The sequence below is a fragment of the Apis mellifera genome (genome assembly GCF_003254395.2).
Source record: "Apis mellifera strain DH4 linkage group LG9 unlocalized genomic scaffold, Amel_HAv3.1 GroupUN_187_associated_to_Group9, whole genome shotgun sequence".
Lineage (NCBI taxonomy): Eukaryota > Metazoa > Arthropoda > Insecta > Hymenoptera > Apidae > Apis > Apis mellifera.
In genome coordinates this window covers 6,339-12,378 of record NW_020555807.1, presented here as the reverse complement: position 1 = coordinate 12,378, position 6,040 = coordinate 6,339, and positions in this window count along the sequence as shown.

The following is a 6,040-nucleotide window of genomic DNA, read 5'->3' as shown; positions in this document are numbered from 1 at the left end:
GCTAGGCTTTTGTTGATCACTTATCGAACATTTCTTCCCTCCCCTCCCTCCTACGTCATTACTAATTTCGATAATCGAAATTGTAATGACTTGCTTTCCGCCATTTTCTCGTTGAAAATCGCGATAATTAGAAGCTTCTTTTCGCAACAGATACGTGACTATTTCTTACATAAAATTTACTTACTCAAGAATTAATTTATAGATAATCAATAAAATGAAAGATAACAATCAATAAGGTAAGTAAAAAATATGGAAAAAGAAATTAGTTGTTATTTATTGTAATCTTATTTTCTATTATTGCATTTTATTGCTTCTTTTGTATAGTGTATTTCAGGTTCATCATTTAATATTTCAACAACATAACAATGAAAAGATTTTATGTAATTTTATATTTATATTTAGATTTCTGGTAGGTAGTTTGAAGAAATTATTGAATTTTTATATATTAAAGTTTAAGATTTTTTGATGAAAATATAATAAATTTGAAATATTTTCAGAATATTTATACTGGGATCAAAAAATTATATATTTTAAAATGCTAAAAGATTGGAGATTTTTTGAAATATGTTTATAATTTTGTGAATGTATATAATTATTGTGTATATAATTTTTACTAATTATATGAATAAATTAATGAATGTAACATAGATAAATGTAAAATAAGTGGATGAAATAGTGGAACGTTTTGTAATGTTATAGAATATTTATTTTGCTTATTTGATTTATATATGTATTTTATTTTGAAGGTATAAATAATTTTTCATTTTCATGAGAATGAAAATGTAAAATTTTCTGTATATTTATGCGGAGGATCACCTGGGAAATCATTAATATACAATATATAATCATGTCATTTTGTAGCTAATAGTAACGATATAATTATATTTTATAAGAAATAATATGAGTTGCTTATTCGCTATTTTATATTTTTGTAGATAGAAAGTTAAGAAGATGATGAATATCATTTTTCATTTCAATCTCTAAAATATAAGTGCAGCTTTACTTCATGGTTTTTGAGTAATTTAATTTTGTGTACGTATTTAAATTATGGCATGCTAGATGGTATTTGATGTATTTTGAGGTCAATATTTCAGAACATATAGCATAAAATCCAATAAGATGTCATATCTATACCATTTCTAGAAGAACATTAATTATTCATCACTCTTGTAATGATGAAATATATATCAATATTCGAAAAAATATACTTTAAATATTTATAAATAGAACACGTATTTTTTAAATACGAAATTTAAATTATACAAAAAACCGAACACGTTATTTTAGGATAGGGATGTAAAGCTGATGTAACTTTTCCTCAATAGGTAATCTCCGCTTAGTAGGCAAAGTCCAGCAACTCAAGGCAAAGTGAGTGAATCGTTCGTTCATTGATCAATGATTATTATCTTCAAAATTATAGTGATTTAAAATCTTAATCTTAATTAAGGTGCTTAATCAGATTTTAAAATAAATATATTCATTTCTATAGAAATATCGTTTACAATGATCTTACCGAAAAATGTAATAAATTAATTTTAAAAAATCGTTTTACCAAAATAAAAAAAAATATTAAAATAGTAAACATAATAATTTTATAAATATGATTATTATTTTTCAAATGGTTAATATAATATTATCAAGGAATATGTTGAATGATAATAATAAAAGAGGCTTTCGTTTATTAATAGGAAATGATGTTTATTATACAGTATACATATCTGTTAACTTCATTTATTTTATTTCTATTATAAATTTTATATTAATAATTATATTACGCTTTGCCGTGCGACGAATGCCTTGATCAGTGTGCGCTTATCTATAATAATCTTCGTAAAAAATACAAAAATTTCTGCTTTTTTTATTTTGTTTATTTGTTTATTTTCGATTCTTTTCCACGCTTTAATCCACATTTTCTTTCATCAACTCTTCATTCTTCCTCCTAACGGTATAATCATTCGGTATATACAAATACCAGTACTATCGAAGTTAAAGTAATTGGTGAATTATTCATTTTTTTCTTTCACATTGCTGTCTTCGCGCCATCTGTGGTCGCGTTACTAATTTTTTCAAAATTTTCTTTCTCTCGAAATACTTCAAGCTAGGAATAGTATCCCTTATCAATTATTTTTATAATATGCGTAATAATATAAATATCGTTAATATAGCTATAATAATTAATTTTCTTCCGTTTCATTAATGATAAATTATCCGAATGGTACATTTTCTCTGCTAATAGCCATGTCTTTTATAGCTAATTATGTAGTCTACATGCGAGCTTCAAGTGAGATAAAGTACGTTGTACACAGAACTTTTTGGCTCGGCGTAGTTTTTTTTCTTTCTTTCTTTCTTTTTCTCGTAATATAACCAAAAGATATACGAAAAAGACGAAGAGAATCTAACCAAGAAAAAACAAGAAAAGAATTATATTCGACGAATACGTTTATATTCGACGAAAATGTTTGTAGCACGAGTAAATGCGAATATCGAATATCCTTGATTCGTTTAATCGATTCGTGACATTATTGTTTCATGGCGATTAATTATTCTTATTTCTTTTTTTCTTTCTATGGAATGCTCGTATCGATCGAATCGATTGACGAATCGACTCGATGACCGAAGAAATTTCAAGAACATTCTTCCTACGAAATGAAAGCTGAGAATTCGTGGCTCGTGACAAAAGTAACCGTTTGCAAATAAAAAAGCGTTACATTAAAATTTTGCGGAGAAACGAAAGAAACGAAAGAAAAATAGAACTTTTATCAACGACACGCAAAATTATTTCATCCACAATCCTCGACAAAACCGAAAATCTTCGCTTGGTGATCTGTATTCAAAGATCTCATAAATAGGAACAAATTGACGAATCTCTTTTATAGATTCTTCAAACTAAAACAATATTATTTATCTTTGAATTATGTGTTTGCGCTGGAATATATCACCGTTAGGATCGGTTCAGTTAATCTGAAGGACGTAAGAAATATACAATATGAATGTCGGCTAAACTCTCAAAGCAGTTCTCTTAGAAAGCTATTCCTTGTTTAGGCTTAATAAAGATTCGCGCGCGATAAGAAGAAAAGAGTTTTTTATATGAAAAATTTCTCCAAATAATCTGTTTATAAGATCTGTATATATCTCGCGAATAATAAGTATTCACGAATAGATACTTTTGATCGATTCTAAATATATATAAAATAAACACAAAAATTGATATAAAAATTGATATAAATTTTTGTGTTTATTTTCTTTAAGTCTATTAAACAATTAATAATTTAAATTCATTAATAATTTAAGTGAATAACAAAGAATAAATTGGAAACAGAAAACAACAGTTATAAAACAATTTTTTATTATCTATATCTAATGTAAACTTCAATTTTTTGTAACTTAATAAATGAAGTTTCAACATTTTTGTATTTATTTGATTTCTAGAATTGAAAATTCAAAGTTTCTCAAATATAATTATATTAATTATATTATATATCTTGGGTTGTTAAATTTACTATATATAAATTTTCTTGAAAAAAAAATTCTATAAAATAGATAAATTAATAGGTTAAATTCATAGATTAGTTCAATTAATAGATAAAAAATAAAAAAGAAATTATCTTGCTTGTTATGTTTGAAAAATTATTTTGTTAGGTTTTATTTCATTAATGATTTTAGAAAAAAATAAAATATAAAAACAAAATTAAAAACAAAATATAAAAACAAAAAAAAAATTAAATAAAATTAGTTTTATTTATATAAAAATACTATAATATTATGTCAGTGTTGTTTCAATGATAAATATAATATAAATAATCAAATAACATGTTAATTCTATCATTCAATTGTATATAACCAAACAATACATATTTAGTTTTTAGTATTAAATTTTTCTATATTTGAAAATTTAGAAATTATAAAATTATAATATTATAAAATTTAAAAAATTAAAATTGGGTATTGTAAAAAATTCATATCTTCTTCATTTTATAATATATTTTAAACAAACAAAATATTTTATTTATTTTTATAAAAATTTATTTTTTTATTAACAATAATATATTTTATATTTTATTTCTGTTCTAGAATTTGATACTTTTTTCAATATGTATTATTTATTCATTCGATAGTTCAATTATTTACATAGGATATTTATACAATAGTTGTTTTTTAGTCGTAATTTAATTTGAAAATTTAAATTCATAATATATAGTGGCGTGCAAAGGCTACAGATTTCTTTAATTTTTCTTTCAAAACAATTAAATAATATTACGCAGTGTTAATTGTGTTGGTAGTAATTGCTAAATCGCAAAATCGCAAAATCGCAAAACAGTTCAAAAGATTATTGAAGTACGTAAAATTGTTATAAAATTATCTTTTAGTTATCTTATGAAATTATGCTGATTCTTATAAGTCCAGCGATGTAAATTGTGATATATGAGGATGACAATGATTTATAGGAACTTGATTTTTTTAAATTTCTTCTTTATTTTTATCGATCATGTAGCGATCATGTCTCTTTTAGATGTTACAATTCCTGATATAAATTAATCATAATTTCTTTTTTTCGTTTCAAGCTAAACGAGAGTATTTTTGTTACGCGTTATAGATTTAAGATTTATTTAAGTATATTATTATTAGATGGATGTGTAAATAATATTAAGGTGAAGGATAATAATATTAAGGATGTGTAAATAAATTAAGTTAGATTTAAGCTTCATTGTTTGACAACGCGATATGAAATTAATTGGGCGATTAATTATTGCAAAAGATCATTATAAAAACAATTGTATATTAATTTAATAAAATAATAATAATTTCCGAATTAATTTTTTCTTTTCAGATTTTTCAGATTTATTTAATTTTTATTTCTTATTTTTTCTTCTTTCGTTTCTTTCATAATTTGTTTAACATTAATTACATTAATTACAATTTATTTCAAATATCAATTATTATATTATATTTATATTTTACATTTTTCAAAATTCATTTATATTAATTATTAATTTTAATGTTTCGTACTTTATTTATGTGCTTTTAATTTATTTAATTTTTTATTTGTTATTTTTTAGCTTTAGGTGGATTTCGATGCGTAGTTATCTCTTCTGGTAATTGACATCATTTTTTAAAATTTTTTAAAATCTTCTCTTAAAAAAAGTATATGAAAAATATTTTATTAGAAAAATTCAATAATTTTCATTAGCAATTTTTTTTTTTTTTTTTTAGAAAAGATGTCAAGCTAAGAATTTTATTTTACTTGAACTATGCTTTAATTCATTCTTATACGTTCTAGATTCCCCTAATTTAATGAACTTTCGTATTTTTTTTCTTTTCTGTATTATACTTTTTACTTTTTATTTATTTAATTTTATTTTAAATTATTTTATTGCGTTTTTAACTTTCTCAAATTCGATAAATTTTTATTGGTAATTAATTTTTATGCTTAATTCCTATTATATTTTTTTATAAATGGACATTCATAGGATTTCAATGTATAGAAAATTATAATTAATATTATATTATATAATTTTTTAATTTTCGCACGATTTCTTTTTTGTGGAATATCATCGTGACAAGATTTATTGCCAATGCAAGTATTTTATTAATTACGCGGTAACTAATTTTATCTATTCCCACTTTATTATGGAATTTATAGACTTTATTAAATTATTTAATAAATATTAAATATTATAGATATTAAATAGATATTAAATATTGTGATAACAAAATTAATTAATCTTCCGAGTTTTTTTATGTTTTTTCCTTCGATCGACAGTTTATTGTTGAGGTTACTAGTATTATTCGTATTGCGCGTATTATGAACTTCTCAATCTCAGTCAAGATTTTAATCGTTATCGTTTATTTTAATATAACTTTAATTTATAAAACGGTAGTAAAACAGTCCGTAGCAAATGAATAATCTGTAATTGTTTTTCACGTAAAATATCATTTAAAATATCTTAATAAAATTACAATTGAATAATTATAGTTGAATCGAAAACTAATATCACAGAAATTTAAAATTTAATTTTAGTTTATAAAAATATATCAATTA